Source organism: Pelodiscus sinensis, chromosome 3 (genome assembly GCF_052426305.1).
Source record: "Pelodiscus sinensis isolate ZL-2025 chromosome 3, ASM5242630v1, whole genome shotgun sequence".
NCBI classification, from domain to species: Eukaryota; Metazoa; Chordata; order Testudines; family Trionychidae; genus Pelodiscus; species Pelodiscus sinensis.
Window position 1 is genome coordinate 65,322,138 of NC_143054.1, and position 18,743 is coordinate 65,340,880.

The following is an 18,743-nucleotide window of genomic DNA, read 5'->3' on the forward strand; positions in this document are numbered from 1 at the left end:
ACATTTGCCTGAAAAAGCTGGGAAACACTAAGGTATCCCAACAGAGACAGGATTGTAAAGCATTGTACTTCATCTACCTACAGCTTTACTCTGTTAGGAACTTCGTAAAACAGCAGCTGAGTGGTAAGTATACGTATCTCTGGCTTTCTGTTCCCTGGATCAAGTTGTTTTCATTCCAAAATTCAGATCTTGAGGCTCTCAAACAACAATCAAAACCAACAATTCGTGGAACATTTCTTCTTCCTTCCCCCTAAAGAAAATTCCCCACCTAGGGAGCTCAGTATGAGGGTTCTACTACAACATTATTATCAAGACCACTGGTGATGCTTTCTCATTAACTAGTGAAATAGGTAGTGGTGCTGCTGAGAAGGAAGCAGGGCATATCAGCAGCACTGTGGATGATTGACAGCAGCATACGATGCAGTCTCCTTTAGAATTTCTTATGCACTGGGGCTCTGGCAATATTAGTATAACAGGACTGTGATTTTTGGCTTGAGTGCAGCTGAGAGAGAAAAGCAAGTTTGTTTACCTTTGTCCATGCATAGCTAGAAAAGTGCTGATGCCACACTCTCAGTCAAGGGCCCTGCAGACTTGAGGAGGGGAGAAAGAGCACTGAGATGTAGTTTGCTCCCAGAGCTGTCAGAACAAATGCTCACCATGTCATGATATTCCTGCATTAGGACAAGCTGATCATTCATACAAGCCAGTAACTATTAAACAGGATGAAGCCGGGAAGGTGAACCACATTATAGGGATGCAGGAATCTGGAGAAAAACAAGTCACTTCTAGAATATCTGGATTGAGATTTCAGTGGCCCTAGTGAGCAGATCAGAAGACAATGAGGATTTTAAAGACTACAGCTTTGCTGAGAAACTATGATCATGTCCTTGATTTTAACAAGTGTTTACCACTCCATGTTACACAGGCAGTATATCTTGGCATAGCTTTCAGGGGGGAATCATTCACTCCTCAGGACACTGCCTAACTGAAGTAGCTATAAGTCATGTCAGATAGGTCAGGGTTTTAGTTGCAGTCCCTGTAAGAAGGCCATTTTAGATCAGTTTAGTTCTATTCTTTCTTTCATTTCATGTTTCCTGGCTCTCTGGATTACTCCGAAACATGTTGCGGTTTCAAATGCATCATTGTAGGAAGGTCATTATGCTTCCGTTTCCTACCTGGCATTTCTCACTTCCCTGGTTTCTGAATTGCTGGCCTACCCCCAGGCTACATCTACATTGGCCCCCTATTACGGAATAGGGATGCAAATGTAGCACTTGGGAAGAGGCAAATGCGCGGGGGATTTAAATATCCCCCACGGCATTTGCATTTTCATGGCCACCGCTTTTTTCCGGCTTGGAGGTATCCAGACTGGTGCGATCCTCCGGAATAAAGCCCTATTCCGGAGGATCTCTTATTCCTACTTGCAAGAGCCTTTTCTCCGGCTTACCTCCAAGCCGGAAAAAAGCAGCAGCTATGAAAGTGCTATATTTGCATCCCTATTCCGTAATAGGGGGCCAATGTAGACGTAGCCCCATAGTTTTGTTTTGATTTCTGCCCCACATGGCAACATTTTGAAGAAGCAAATCAAGAGCCAATGAATGTTCCTGTCAGCTATTTCCCCTGCAGGAAGGAGTCAGGGATATCACTAAATGCCTGACCTAGATGCGAAGGGTTTATGGTAGAGCCCTGCGCCTAACCTTGAAATAATCTTGTAATTATGACTATGACCCTCATGTGACCAAACAGCCAAATGACGGGACTCGATTCAGTAGTGGCCTCCTCCATAGAATTCTACCTCCACAGAATTCCAGCAAAAGCGCTGAAAATCATCCCAAATAGATGATCTGTTGGACACACTTGTCCATTGCTCTGCTCGTTGTCCATGAGTTGGTTGCTTTCATGGACTCTCATCAATGCATTGGCAAAAGGTGTGAGATTTAGTGAGGACCTGCACTTTATCCAAGCTATTCATCAGACACAGAGAACAAACAAAGTAAATTGGTTTAAACAAATGTTACAGAATTTGTTTGTAGGTTAGGGCATTGTGACGCAGAAAGCTCTGGAGAGGACACTATGGACTTCCTGTGCTTGAAATGCTACAGTAGCACCCCTGCCATTGCACCGCTGTGGCACTTCAGTGTGACCACTCCTTACAACACTGAAAGGCATTTTCTCATCCGCAGAGGTAATCCACCCCCCACCCTCCCCAGGAGATGTTAACTAGGTTAATGGAAGAATTCTTCCATTGACTTAGTACTGTTTATATGGGGACTTAGGTTGGCTTAACTATTTCCATGTCCCCGAGTGATGTAGCTGGTTCGATCGACGGTCAGGTCAACACTAAAAAGTTAATTCCACCCATTTATATAATTCAGGAATGTGAAAAATCCACACCCAGCTGAGGCTATGTTTACATTACAGACTTTTTTCCAGAAAAACAGCTGTTTTTCTGAAAAAAAACTTTACTTACATGCACACTGCAATCGTGTTTTTTGGGGGAAAAAATCAAAAGAACAGAGGATTTTTTTCTGGTAAACCTCTTTCTATGAGGAAGAAGCCTTTTTCCAAAAGTGCTGTTTTGGAAAAAGGTGTGTGTGGACAGGGAAGAGGGAGTTCTTTCGAAAGAAGAGGAAAGAGGAAAAAGCACAGATGCCCTGGTGGCCATTCCATCCATAGTAATCACAGCTTAAATGTGAGATAGCATCCATTCAATCTGGATGCTATCTTTTGAAAAAGCAAATCGCTTTTTCAATGCACTTATGCTGTGTGGATGCTCCCTTTTAGAAGAAGATTTTCCCCAAGATCTCTTTCAGAAAAGCTTCTTCTGAAAGAAGCATGCAGTCTACACATAGCCTGAGTGGCACAGCTAAGCCAACCTAAACCTCAGTGTAGACAGTGCTTACTACCACCTCTCAAGGAGGTAGATTAACTACAGTGAGGGGAGAACCCCTCCTGCCACTATAGTGAGTAGCTACACTGAAATTCTACAGTGATGCAGCTGCAGCTGCAGCTGTGCTACCGTAATGTTTTAGATGTAAACAGAGCCTAATTTCCTAGTGCAGATTAGCCTACACAATTTCATTAGGTAACTGACATTTCTAAAAGGGTCACCATCATCAAAGTCAGATTGTGACATTCAAATTTCACATAGTGTTCATGGAGTGCAAAACTTTGTAATCCTTCATTGTGGGATTGGTATAGAGGGGTGGGTTTTTAAAAATATGTTCCTACAACTCCACAATTCACTGCAAATTCATGGGCTTGATCTAGGCAGCATGATCTTTAACCTATGTTGTAAGACCCACAGATGTGAACTACATTTCTAAGGGCTCTTTAACACCACCAGAGATCAAGCTTAACATATGCTCATAAAAAGAATCTCCTAGACCTTTATTCCCTCTTACGCCACAATTTGCTGATTTGATTATATATCTGACTGGACAAAGGGAACAGGGCAGTTTAACTTCTCTAGACAATCACAGCAATCCCCAGCCCCATTGTAGGTAGCACACTTCAGGAGTTAAGAGCTATGCATCAAATATTATAGGCAGTCTTCATGCAGTAAAAATCGTAAGACAACACATTCCCATCAAGCAAGAAACACCACAAAGCCTGGGGATAATGGCACCAACCCAGGGTCCTACCTTACTTCTGGAACATCCCACTCCATGGTGGTCTAGGTAAGTGTCCAAAACGGTCCTTTGAGCCAGTGTCCAAAATGGTCCTTTGAGCCAATCAGTAGCATTACAACTCCCAACAAATGTTACCTGGCATTAAGGCCAACACACTAACTCCACTGAAGTTAATGGCAAACTCCTCTTGACTTCAATAGACCAACATCTAGCTCTAAATGATGAAGGACCGCATACCTAATTTAATAAAGGCCCCAGATGTTCAGAATACAGTATATCAAATGTCTCAAGGACCTATAGGTGCATGGCACATGGGTGCTCCACGACAAAGCAATGTTAAAAAAATAACCGATTCTAAGGCCAGAAGAGAACATTGTGATTATCTAGTTTGACCCGTATAACAGAGACCACAGAACTTCCTCAAAACAATTCCTGGAGCACATATATCTCCTAGAAACATATCCAATCTTTATTTAAATGGAAAATAATAGCGAATCCACCACAAATACTGGAATCCCAATAGAGATGTGCACAGCCAATAGGATAATGAAGACCAGGGTGTATATTTCCTTTCCTCAGCATCGTGCTGGGAAACACCTCTCATGTTTCTGCATTTTATTTCACTCGACCAGAGTAGCTAGGAGAACGCTTCCCCACCCCCACGCTACCCCTTGTCTCCATTAAATACAGCTTCATCAACACCCAGCACTGGGAAAAAACAGGGTCAAAGGGTCATCAGCTCACAGCGTGGCCTTGGTGGGGAGTTAGCAAAGGGCAGTTGACACTTAATGAGCAACTATTCCCAAGGGATCCTAACATAATGAAATAACATAGCAAATACATTTAGCCCAGAGCACATGCAATTGTAAGTACACATGCAAAGCCACAGGTTTATTCTAGTGTCAGCCTCTCACCAAAAATACACACCAGCTTACTTCAGTGAGAGAGCCAACTCCCGTGGGTCCACTGGCTTCCAAAGAGCTAATCATATTCATTTATTTGGGACCTCTGTCTTCTTATGCAAAGGAACTAGACCAATTCTAGAGAAAAATATCCGAACACCCCTACAAATAAATTTCAAAAGTTTTGTCTTTTATATGGACAATTACATGTTGATATTTGCATGAAAATGTTTTAATTCAATTAAAATTAATATAGAGAATGTAGCGGTATAATGATCACTTTTCAGACCATCATATTTTCTAAAAGACCCAGTTCTGGGGAAATTAAATTATTCTGATAAAACAATAGAAATCTACCTTTGATACAACTTGTGCTGTCTGTTGACACTGAGTCATCTGATTTTAATTCATTGCTATATACAGTTACATTGTATGGGGCAGAAACCAATTCTATGCATTATTCTAAGCCACTCAATGTATTTTTTTTTAAATCAGGACTGAACAGCATAACTACTCAAGTCAGACTGAGACTGTTTAAACTTGAGATGGGCCTAAACCCCAGACCTCATAATCAAACACACTCACACAGCTTGGGAAAGCTTGCATCTAGGAATGCCAACTCAGTCAGAGCAGATGGACTAGACACCATTTGAGGCAATGCTGTCTGGTCTGAGTTGGCAACCCTGCTTGTATCTGAAGCCCATACCCACTGTAATTCATGAAACAAAGCATGGAATTCAGTCTCTACTACTCTGGTTCTCAGTTATTAGAGAAGGGTCTGCACAAAGCTGTGCACATTGGAGAAGGTCCAGCAGAGGGCAACCGGAATGATTAGGGGGCTGAAGCACGTGACCTACGACAAGAGGCTGAGGGATTTGGGGTCATTTAGCCTGCAGAAGAGAAGAGTGAGGGGGAATTTGATAGCAGCCTTCAACTTCCTGAAGGAAGGTTCCAAAGAGGATGGAGAGAGGCTGTTCTCAGCAGTGACGGATGGCAGAACAAGGAGCAATGGTTTCAAGTTACAGTGGGAGAGGTCTAGGTTGGATATTAGGAAAAACTATTTCACTAGGAGAGTGGTGAAGCACTGGAATGGGTTACCTAGGGAGGTGGTGGAATCTCCATCCCTAGAGGTGTTTAACTCTCAGCTTGACAAAGCCCTGGCTGGTTTGATTTAGTTGGGATTGGTCCTGCCTTGGGCAGGGGGCTGGACTTGATGACCTCCTGAGGGTCTCTTCCAGCCCTAGGATTCTATGATTCTAAAGCTCTATGAAACAGAATTTCACAAACAAGGCCGGGAACAGGAAATTATACATATCCTGGACAAGGAGAAGGAAATCATTTGTTGTTCCAGGGTGAAATGCTATGTTTGACAGAAGAAAATGTTGGCATTTCACTCTGGTTAAAGCCCAAACCATGCATTTTCATGCATTGTTACTGCTGGAACTTGAACTGATTGGTTCACACTGGGCTAGCATGAGAACAATGGCTGGCATCACACCTTCCATCAGATGCATTTTCCAGGGAGGTGAGTCACAGATGGGGACTAAGTTTAAACTTAGCTCTAGGGCCCAGGTTTTCAGATATGACTAGCAATTTTGAGCACTCAACTTGAGACACTATAAAAGGCCTGATTTTCAGGAAGCTCTGAGCAGCAATCATCTGAAAATCAGGCTGTTTAAGGATTTCTCAGACTGGGTGCTCAAAACCAGCAGACCCAAATTCACGAGGAAACCAGGCAGGATTTTAGAGGAGGGATGGTAAAAGCCATTGAGCCAAACTACCAACCCTGTGGTGGATAGAAACCACTTCAAGCCAGAGGGTGTGGTAGCACCTCCAGCATCCTCATTCCAGCACCTGTGAAAACCTCGCCTCAATTTACTGGACTGAATCCAGACTTTAACATTACACTCACAGGATAGGCCCTGTAAACACAAGACAGGCAAAGGACAGCATGGGAGCATACACTGCAGTACTCATGGCCCTGTACCCTTTTGCCAGTTTCCAAAATGGGCAATGATGAAGGTGGAGACATGCAAGGACCAGTGCACCATACTTGCTGCCCCTGCCCTGGGCAACAGCAACCAGGCGGTAAGTGGAACCATTAAGTACAATTAAGCAGCCTCTGCTGAGATCCCTGGACCAATGGAGGTTCCAACATAGCCTCAGCAACTCACTGCCTTCTTGCTATGTTGGGTCCCAGCCAATTGCAAGACTGGCCTATATGTTAATATGTGTCTTCCAGGTTTGTCTAATTTTATAACTTGCATACACCAAGCACAAAGCAGCACTCGGTAAACAAAATAGTTATAAAGACTGCATTCCGTCTAATATGGATAGTCACTTCATAGCCTTAGACCTTTTACCCTCTCTTGTCATCCTTCAGCTTACTAAACCCTTTATATACCCACAGGGACTTAGAGGCCAATTCCCCAGGCTGGAGCCATAGCAGCCTCTGGCATCGCACTGTTGGGCTACGTCTACACTGGCCCCTTTTACGAAAAGGGCATGCTAATTTTAAACTTCGTAATAGGGAAATCCGCGGGGGATTTAAATATCCCCCACGGGATTTAAATAAAGATGTCCGCCGCTTTTTTCCAGCTTGGGGAAAAGCCAGAAAAAAGCGTCTAGACTGGCCTGATCCTCCGGAATAAAGCCCTATTCCGGAGGATCTCATATTCCTACTTTGAAGTAGGAATAAGAGATCCTCCGGAATAGGGCTTTATTCCGGAGGATCGGGCCAGTCTAGACGCTTTTTTCCGGCTTTTCCCCAAGCCGGAAAAAAGCGGCGGACATCTTTATTTAAATCCCGCGGGGAATATTTAAATCTCCCGCGGATTTCCCTATTACGAAGTTTAAAATTAGCATGCCCCTTTCGTAAAAGGGGCCAGTGTAGACGTAGCCTTGGTGTGTGCTGCTAACAGAAAGTTGTAGTGAATAGTCACAGTGAGCTTTCTTCTGTAGGGCTCATTAAGGCCTATTCCTCAGCATCAGCCAATGAAGCTTACGTAGCCTGTAAAATTCTGATGTCCTTTGTCACAGGGTGCCCGGTCCCTGTGACTAGAGCTAGGCCCAGTTGCTTGACTCAGAGCAGGTGAGCCAAATCCAATCATTTACAAGGGCCTGGGCTACACCTGGGTGTATAAAGGGCAGGAAATGAGATGGACAGAGATTTGATTGATTGGAGACAGACTGTGCCTAGGGAAAGGAAGCCATAGTGGATTGGAACTAATTTCAGTGGAGGGTCCAAAAAGTAAGGGGCCAGCTGCCCAAGAAAACAGTCCAGGTAAGGGAAGAGAACAGATTAAAATTGGGAAACTACCAGGATCAGAAAAATCAGAGACCCCCGAAGTCTGAGACAAAGGAATGAGTTAAAATATTGTTTTCTGTTTTCTTACTTCTGTTTTAAGAAAACAAACCATCTTAAAGGAAACAGAATGGCAGTAGTGGATTGGCAGCAGCCCTACCTCTTACATGGTTTGGGCCAAGAACATCCCTCTCCTATGAGCACACTAATTTTTCTCCCTTTTGCTTTTATAACAGGCACTTATCTAGAACCTGAGAGAACATTGCCCTCTTTTCTCTCCTCCTTTTCTCCCCTGCTATACCCCAATCATTATACAAAACACATTAGCAACCATCCTTTTCCTCCCTCCACTCTTTTATCTGCTTAAATATCCTTGACTGCAAGTCACCTCTTACAGAACATTCATCAATTTTTAATTCATTTAATCTCTTGGTAACAGTGTTCTTGTGAACTGAAGGGCCCTTGACAATGCTTCAAAGAAGCCTTACTAGTCTCTTTTGTTGAATTCAGGGATAAGACTTCGTGAATATAATGGACTCTGCTCAAATTAATATTTATTAACAGGACAAATCTATTCGAACAGGAATACATTTTTTCCTGCTGCAAACCAAAACATTCATTGTGAGATGGAGCTTCTGACCACAAATATAGCTACCGAACAAAAGAACTCACTCATTATGCAGCATGCCCAAATGAAAGAATTCCCCACTTCAGAGTTTTTCATAAAGCAGACATGGAAAGGAGTCTTCAGCGTAAACATCTTGAATTTATTTTCTGAGCTTGCTTCATTCTGATTTCAAAAGATTCCAACTACATCTTCTGCATCGAATATAAAGTTGATAATTAAGTTCTGCCAGCCTATGCACCCTTGTATTCCCAACTGGGAATGGCATTTCTCTTCACTTCCTATCCTTACTGTGGAGTAGTGTTACTATACACAGTGTTTCATTCTCTGTGTGGCTGCCTTTCAGTGGGAAAAGTGGTTGCTACGTAGAGATTGTGCATTAACTGCATTTGCAGAGTGCTTTGGGATCACTCTAGATTATTTTTGTTTATATAATGGTAGCACGTAGGGATGTTGATGGGTAAACACCCATCTGGGCTAGGAGCTGGCAGTCCCCACACAGGGGCTGAGAGTCGCCTCTCCAGTGGCAGCCCCTATGAGGCAGCTGGGACCTGAAGCAGTGGCAGCAGCCCCTGCACAGAGGTTGGGAGACACAGTGGCGCAGGGAGATGCAGCAGCAGCCCCGGTGCAAGTGCCTGTGGTGGTGGTTGCTCAAACCAGACCCAAGTGGGCATGAGGGCAGCTCCAGCCCAGCTGGAGTGGCTCCCCCCCCCCTTAATTGGTTAAATGCAGTAGCAGCAGTGCTTTTGACCGTTGAACCAATGAAACAGGATATTACATCCCTAGTAGCACACAAAAGCCCCAAGAGGATCAGGGCCCTGTTTGTGTCAGTTATTGCAGAAACACAGAGGAAGAACAGTCCTTGTCCCCAGTTATTTACAATCTAATTAGATGGGTTCAATTCAATTAGACAAAACAGAAATAAAAGACTTGTATTGCCAACCCTGTTCTCAGTAAAAAATGGCCCATCTTAGCTGAATCCAAACCTTTGCAGCACTGGGTGCTGCAGCTTCTGAACTAGGCCGGAGCAGTAACATTAGGATCCAGACCCTAATTTCCTCAGATTTCAAGGCTTGGATCTGAAAAGTTGATCCAAGCCCACTTTACTTGCAAGGACCCTGTGTTTGGTTCTCCACACTCCTGAATTACACTGTACAGGTTGAACCTCTCTAGTCCAGCACCCTCGGGACCTGACTGATGCCAAATTAGGGAAGTAAAAGAGTAGTCGAGTTGACTACTCGCATTCCTCCCTTCCCCCCGCTGCCTCTATATTCAAGGCAGCAAAGTGGGGGAAGCAGGAGCTGATGCTGGGGGGAGCCGGCTAAATAGCTGATTCCCCCAACACCATCTCTGCAGTGCCACTTGCCCCGCCCCCTCGCACAGCAGGGAGTTGAGACCCTTTGCAGCCAGGCACCGTGGATAGGGGCTGCTTTGCTGCAGCAGCTCCTGGCCATGGGGGGGGGGTCCCAGCGGGGAGATGAGACCCCCCCCCCCAGGGACAGAAGCTGCTGCCAGCTGGGCAGGCAGCCCAGCTCAGTCCTGGCTCACACCAGGCCCAAACCCCGCTGCAGCTCTGCAATTTAAAAATCAGTAGAAGCCAGGCAGCCTGCCCCCCAGCTCCTACTGCCTTTTAAATTGCAAAGCCACGGTAGGGTTTGGTCCTGGACCCAGTGCGAGCTTGACTGAGTCAGACTGCTTTCCTCTATCGACTACTCGATTAGTAAAATAACCTAATTTTAACATCCCTATGCTGCATCAGAGAATTTGCTAAATGACCAGAGGTCAATTTTGTCCAGCAGTATTACCAACACTTCCACTGTTTACCAGGTTCTTAGAAAACAGGTGGAGTAACTCAAGCTACATAACAGCACAAAACACTGAGAGCCAGGACTGGTGGTTGTAAACAAACTATATGGGATCACTGGAAACTTGGCCACACTCACAATAAGTGGACATCCAGCTAACTAAAATTATGCTGGACCACAGATTTGCTGGACTGGAGAGTACCATACTAAAGAGGTTCAACCTGTACAACTGTCTTTTTCACATGCACCTCAGTGGAACATACAGATTCCTCTTCTGTCTTCCAAACAGCACAAGGTGAAGGACACTGTGCTACTAAACAACCTGGAAAATGAGCACATTTTTCTCAGGTTCCCTCAGAACACGCACTGAATGTGTTTCTTCCATTATATAGCTAAAAAACGTTGACTGGAAAATTGTGATGCAAAGCGTTACTCGGAAGACCTGATCCCAAAGCCCTTAGCATTGCCCCTTGTGTCGTGCTGCAGCTCAGCCAGGCACATTGCAAGAAACATTAGCTGATGGCTAACACAATGGAAATTGCCATTACAGCAGATACTTCCTAAACTGTGAGAGCCCTTTTTACCTGAGATATTTGTCATCTGTCAAAAACAGCGTCAGCATGCTTAGCCAGTAAACCTTTAGCTTTAAAGTTTGCTATTAAAAATGTTATTTTCCATTCTCCTGGCAGTACAGACTAGTGCTGATTAGTGCTGCAATAGCTAATCCCCTTTATTGTAACTGGCAAGCCTTCATTTTCATTGATTGCTTTAGCCAGTAGTGTTAATACTTGGGTAATAGAATCAGGATGACTTTTTTCCCTTGAGCTTTTTTGTGTTTTTGTCAGAATTTATAACAATTTCTCCTTTGATTCTTTTTTTTTTTTTTTTTTTTTGAGGGGCTTTTTCCTGTTTTTTCTTTTTTCCTCCATGATTATTCTTAGTCTTCTCTTTTAGCATCTCAAATTCTCAGTGTGTCTAATTGCTGATCATTGAGAATCAGTTCTTTGCTGCTTCACACTCTTGTTTTTCAAAGTGTACTCAGAAGTGTGTCTCTTAAAGAAGTAATTACCTATGCCCACCATTAGAATTCAGCAACAATCAGTTTTCCCATTCTGTACAATGTTCAGAAATTTCAAAACTGTTCTCATTCCACCTCAGCATAAAATAGACCTTCTGAAGCAAGAAAGACACCCCAGAATAGCAAGTTTGAAGTCCAAGCTCTAATAAATATTTATGATTCATGCAATGTGGAACAAGTCCATTAGAAAAGATTGAGAGTGATTCACTCCAGAACAGGTAATAGCTTGGTGGTTAAGACCATCGTTGACCAAGGTTCAAGTCCCTAGGCAGGGATGTAAAGGTGGGTCTACATCTCAGTGAGGTGCCCCAGTTCTCGGTGCATTCATTGTTCAGGGTGTCACTTTTCCTCTCTGACCAGAAATTCTATCCTGGAACTGAGAAAACTGTTCCAACAGAAGCTGTGTCAAAATGGCACATTCCTACAAAATATTTTGGTTTTTACAAGTTGGCATTTTCTGACCAAAAGAAAACAAACCCCCCAAAACACATTTTCGTTAAAAAAATCCCAACCAGCTTCACCCATCATTTTACAAACTGACATGCATTGATAGGTGTGCTCCTTTCTCTCTCCTTCTTCAATGACAGGTTGGGGGTACAGCTCCTTCAGTCTGAAAATGGGGGCATACAAACATTCAAATGGTAAAAGGCATCTAACGTCTCCCCCACAACTTGGAAGATGTTATTCTTAGGGCATGTCTACACTGCAGGGCAAAATTTGAATTAAGCTACGCAACTTCACTTGCGTAACTTAAGTTGAAATAGCTTAATTTGGCTTTTGGCACTATTTACAGAACAGGAAGTCGAAGAACACTCCTCCTTCAACTTCCCTTCCTCTTTGTGAAATGAAGGTTACAGGAGTCGAGTAAGAAGTCCTTCACCTCAACATTATTACATGCTATGTAGACGTGCCCTTATAGGTAAGAGTATACCCTTATAGTAAAGGCCTCATGTGGGCTAACAGCCATTGCTATGTAGGGACATCAGGTGTGAGTAGAGACCATCCTCCATTTTGTAAGGCAAAGTTACAGACTGCAGTTGTAGCCACTTGCAGGCAGATTCAAACCTGGAGCTTAATGTAGGAGCCTCTACAGCTTGAAATACAAAGCCAGTCGGCTCTCAGTTTAAGCTATAGCGCTCGCTCATTTTTATCTCTCGTTGTAAGTGGTCTAAGTGCCACTCCATGGGGCAGTGACCCACACCCACTATGTGTGTGGGTTACACAGTCACCATTCAAAACAAGCTGCAGGCTAGAGATAGCAGCAGGCTTGGTTTTACAGTAAAAATTACATAACCTTTAAATACAAATAATTAAGTCATTCAGAAAAAACGCTTGTTGCTTGGATGCAAAGAATAACAGATAGATCCAGCTCCCCCACGTGGCGGGGGTGCAAGGAGTGGCAGGAAACCAAACTACCATCACTACCCACGAGATGATCCACCTAGCTCATGATTAGAGCAATGTGAGGAGAGCTTGTGCCATCACTGTCTGTTCTGAACCTTCAGGGGGCAGCCAAGTTAGTCTGTACAGAAAAAAACAACAAATGGTCTGGTAACACTTTATAGATTAACAAAACTACATGTTTTGTTAATCTAAAGTGCTACCAGACCATTTGTTGTTTTGTTCTGAACCTGTTCTGTGAATAAATGCAGGTCCTCAGACTCCATGGTTATAAGTTTGGCTCATTCCTTTTAAATTCACATTAACTTTAAAAGGCATGTATGTTATACATAAAATCCTGGGCATAGATGCAGATCAGTCTACTGACCATAGGTGGTATCTGATTCATCTAGGTGTGTATCCCAGTATTTACTGACTTACCAATACCATTATCTCCGAGAAGCCCTTATTCAGGTGGTATCACTTAGACATATGCAGGTAACATCACAACAGCAGCCAGTGAATATGGGCTGATGTTACCTTTGATGGTACCATTCCTGAAAAGTCACTCTATAAGTGACTTAATCAGATATTAAAAATTACCATATCCGTGGAGCTTGTTCGAGGTTTGAGTGACACTCCTCTCTAATTATGTTAATTGTGTTGCTTTCTTTCAAATCCTTAGGCTTTTGTTTGCAAGGAACAAATAAGAAAAGGGATTAGTTACGTTTATTTGTTTTTCTAAGTCTTTACAGAGTAACTGTTATGTGTAATTAAGTAATTTGACTGTCCTTGACCAAATTGGTGGTAAATTACCAGTGTAGTGTAACACATCACTTGGATAGTCCAATTACATTATACAGAAAGATTATATGGATCCTGTATCTTTTTTGACAGGAGCAGTTGGAAACAATAGTCTTATGAAAGTGAAGTACAATCTACTTTGATTTATAGTGTAGTTTGCTAGCAAGATTGCTCCGCAGCAAATCTGTCTTTTCCACTGCAGCTGTACCTTGGGCAATAGGCATTATGGATATTTCTATAAGAACTTTTAAAATGTCTATCTTAGCCAATGCGATGTCTGGTACAATGAGCTATAACTGGTTATCCCTTTGCTAGTGTTTTGTTCCAACAGTATACTCTAGTTCTCTGTAGCAGTCTGGGCTATTGTTATTTAAATAGTTCAAGCCCTTCTGGATCTAGCTCTGTTAGTTCCTCTTTATTTTCTGCCTCCCAGATAACTGATATCTATTTATCTATGCTTTCAATTGTATTACCTAAGAGAGAGTGTGAGGAGTCCCTTATAATTGGTATTAAAAACAGTCCCTTCTGGGAGTGTCCCATTTTCACCATTCATGCTCATGTAGAATGTGAGACTTCTAATATCATCCTGTCTCAGATACATCCTCCATTCAAGCTACACTTGTGGGTTGTTTTTTTAAACTTATCTTGATACTGGGGTTGTACTTACTTGATCCTTAAGTATTCTCCCAGGGAATAAACGATTTCCCAACAAGCTATTTCCAAATGTGTACCTCAATATGCCAACATTTACTAATCTTTGCTACTTATTCTGATAATGGTCCTTTACAAACACACTTCTCTTCTTTATAGGTATGACATTTCTTAATAGTCATTCTAAATATGTCCCATAAAAGAGTCCCATAAATCACTCCATTGAGGTTCTGGAATTCTGTCCACAATTTATAGCTTATGACTGAAGAAAAATTAACTGCTGTCAGGGTTTAGCAACAAGCCTGACAAACTGCTTAGAGCCAGCCAAGGTGGTGTGTGAAAGGTGGTATCTGAATTGGGTCATTAAGACACTGAAGAGTATTTTTTTCTCTCAGAGGGCTAGCTCTTAGAAGGCAGAGAATTAAACTGTTTTACTGATCTCATTGGACCTTTGTTTTAAAAAACATTGGATAAAACTGGGGATGGGAGGCAGTGGCTCTAGAGGAGTCCATAGTGGCAGGAGGAGCAGGAAGAGACCACAGAGTGGACTATGTGGCCTAGTGGGCTGGGGCTGCATGCCATATTCTGATAATCAGTTTGGGAGCATGCCCATGGACTGGCTCAGGCTATGTCTAGACTCCAGGCTTCTTTTGGAAGAAGCTTTTCCAGAAGAGAACTTCTGGAAAAACTTTTTTCAAAAGAGAGCGTCCACACTGCCAAAGCGCATTGAAAAAGTGATCTGGGTTTTTGAAAGACAGCGTCCACATTGATTGGACACAATCTCACATTTCAGTTGTGCTTACTGTGGATTGAGTGGCCACCAGGACACCTGTGCTTTTTTCTGGTGGCCTCTTCTTTTGAAAAAACACTCTCTTCCATGTCCACATGCCTTTTTCCAAAAAAGCCTTTTCAGAAAAAGGCTTCTTCCTCATAGAAAGAGGTTTACCGCTGTCAGGAAAACCCCTCCATTCTTTTGACTTTCTGCCAAAAGAACGCAATAGAAGTGTGGATGTAATGTAATTTTTCCAGAAAAACAGCCGTTTTCCCAGAAAAAATCTGCAGTGTAGACCTACCCTCAGAGAGGAAGCTGCTGCAGATACAAAAACAGAGCCACAATGAAGTAAGCGGACAGTCACCTTTGTTATTATGGTGGGATCTGCAGCACAAGTGGACTGTGACCAATGCCATTTTTATTAGGGGGAGGGTTATGTGCTATAGCAGTAGTTCCCTCCCTTTCCAGGTTACTATACCCCACACTCTGAGCAGGCCCAAAAATATTTTTAAAGGAGTTTAATCTGAAATATTTGCTATAGTCTTATTGTGTGCTGCCTAGCAGCAGCTTCTGAACAGGTGAGTGTGTGCGGATGAAATAAAGGCACATCAAGTAGATAAAAATATCAGCCTGTGAAGCCCTGCCACCATGCAGTGTATAAAAGGGGAAATTATTTCTTTCCAGGGACAAAAAAAAAGCCACCAACATGCTCTTTCATTGCCCTGGAAGGGCCTTCTACCTTTGCCAGATTGAAGCAGCCACTTGGTTGGGGAAGGGACCCTGAACAAGTATGGAAACAGGAAAAGGCTCAGAGGTGACCTGCTGCATAAAATGCACAGTGACTTTGGACATTGGGTGGAATAGCACCTCTAATATCAGAAAGAGGAGTGGGACAATGTCACATCTGGAATGCAATCCGGACCAGCGAGGGGCTGTGGTACTGCCTGCCCTATACAGGCAGTCCCCGACTTATGCAGATCCGACTTATGTCGGATCCACACTTACGAACAGGGCATTTCTCGCCCCGGAGCTCACGGGTGCGGGTCGCCACCCGTGTCCTCCGGGGCGAGAAAAGCTTCTCCCAGTCTCCCTAGTCTGCTGGGGGGGTCCAGCAAAGCCGCTGGACCCCCCCCAGCAGACCAGGGACACCCGAGCAAAGCCGCCCAGGCGGTGGAGGTCCCGCTGCCTGGGCGGCCTTGCTCGGGTCTCCCTGGTCTGCTGGGGGGGAGGGGTGCAGCTAGTGCACTCTCCCCCCCCAGCAGACTAGGCTTTTGTTGCAGGACACCTCAGGTAGAGCAGCTGGGGTGCTGCCGGGTTGGTCCTGTGGGAACCTACAGCGCCCCAGCTGTTCTGTCCCAGGCTCCAGATTCAGCAGCTGTTGAAACTGATCAGGCTGATTCCAGGAAGCTAGGGGCAGAGTAACTCTGCCTCCAGCTTTCTGTAGTCAGCCCCTGGTCAGTTTCAGTGGCAGCAGCTGAATCTGGAGCCAGTTCCGACTTACATACAAATTCAACTTAAGAACAAACCTATAGTCCCTATCTTGTACGTAACCCGGGGACTGCCTGTAATCCTGGGAGCTGCAGCTTCCTTGTCTTGATGCTCCCAGCCAGCACATACGCATGCACTGAGTATCTGTGCAATAAGTAGCTCTAGATCAGCAACTCTGGCTCCAGCAGCCTGTTTGTTACACCCCAGCCATATACTGGTACTGTCCACCTGATGAGAATACTTCAACATCCCCCAGACCTGAATTCTCCCAAAACCATGTGCTCTATCTAGCCCTTTTCTGGAGCACTCCGAGGATTAATAAGGTCTGTGAGCGCCTGTTATAGTCTTGGACTTCATGACATCCTCTGGCAAGGAGTTCCACAGGTTTACTGTACGTTGAGCAAGGAAATACTTTCTTTTGTTTGTGTCCTGATTATTTGACATTTTAATTGCCTACTTACTAATAGAATATCAATTTAAAATTTATTATAAATATTTTCTACATTTTTCAAATATATTGATTTCAATTACAATATAGAATACAAAGTGCACAGTTCTCACTTCATATTTTTATTACAAATATTTGCACCATAAAAAAGATAAACAAAGTAAATAGTATTTTTCAATTCACCTCGTACAAGTTATGCAGTGCAGTTTCTTTATGTGAAAGTGCAGCTTGCAAATGTAGAAATTTTTAACATAACTGCACTAAAAAAAACACAATGTAAAACTTCCTAGCCTATAAGCCCTCTCAGTCCTATTTCATGTTCAGCCAATACAACCTTGCCAGTACATCCCCACTGATGTTCATGAACCTGCCTTTGTGGTCAACCAAGGCCTGTAGAATGATGGAGTAGGGTCAACTATGGCTCCAGTGTAGTTCAGGAATTCCATTCTCTCAAAGCCACCTATTATTTCAAGCACATTAGCTATGTCCATCACTCATGAGTAAACCACATAATTCTCTCTCAAACCTCCACCTCTACAGTACCAACAGCTGCTTGTTGAGGATCATAAGCTGTTGCACAGATGTTATCTACTATGTCCCCTACCCTCTATCTGCATCCTGCTGCAATAATGGAGAAGTCAAAAGCCAGTTCTGTCTGTGCTGGAGCTATGCTTTGGAGAATTTGAAGTTCCTCAGCTGGTGTGGGTAAAGTAAAAACACTTCTACATGGGCGTTAGAGGAAAGAGACAAGTTCTTCCACCAATGCACCTAACGCACCTTCCACCAATGCAACTAATCTCAGCTGCTCTAGGGATAGATGTTAAGAACCCAGGAATGCAGTCTACATATCCAAACACCTAACCAGGGCTCCAAGAACCAGTGTAGACATAACTTGGGTATGAACTATGTGGACACAACATGGTAATGAACTGAGTGTGGCTCTGAAGTGTGGATGCTCTCAGGTAGAGGTCGTTTACCTTATTGCCTAGATCAAGTTAAATTGTGCAATGAAGATCTATTTTGAAGGTTACATTGGTTATTTGCCCGTAGGAGCTTTTCAGTTGTCTAAGGCACAATCACACACTATTTGGATATTAGAGAAATTATCTTTCTCTTCCAGGAGTTTGCCTCACTTTCTCATCTCCTCTTCTACTGCCACGCAGGGAGATGTAAAGCTGTTTCTTTAGCTCCCCCGATAATTTTCCCCTTTGTTCCTGTTTGCACAGTGAAAAAACAAAAATTCTTCAGAGTCATATACTTTACCACATTAAAATATTCATGTATTTTCTTAACAAAAACAAGTGTGTCAATTCCCTTTGAAAGTTCTATCTTTATATGAGCACTTATTAAACTGAACAACCAATCCCCTCCACTTTGTTCCCGTCCTTTAAAATGAAACTTGAAAGAAAAAACCCTCAACACTAAAGCAATGCACGTGTATTCTTTTTCTAAATGGTTCTTTAGTTTTTACTTCTAATGGCTCCAGCATCCTGGATCTGGTGATGTCCCCCTGAATCCTTGGTGCCTGGCTTGTTCATTGGAAAAACATGCTTTGATTTCTTATAATGGCTTTTGTAACTGAATGCTTCTTGTTATCTCACGGCCACTGCCCTCTGCTTCACTGGATAGCGGACACCCCTGGGATTGTTTGTCTGCTCCTCAGTCTGGCTCCAACTTTGTCTTTTATAACACTGGCACAGCTCTCAAAGCTCTGTAAACACCGTGTGGTCAGCTGTGTGTTCTTGGCAGCTGTAGGCAACCCCATTTATGCTGGTCACATGTGTGCTCATCTGTCCCTGACATAGAGTGCTGCACCGCTCCAAAGCTCTTGACTGCACAAACTGATCGGCAGGA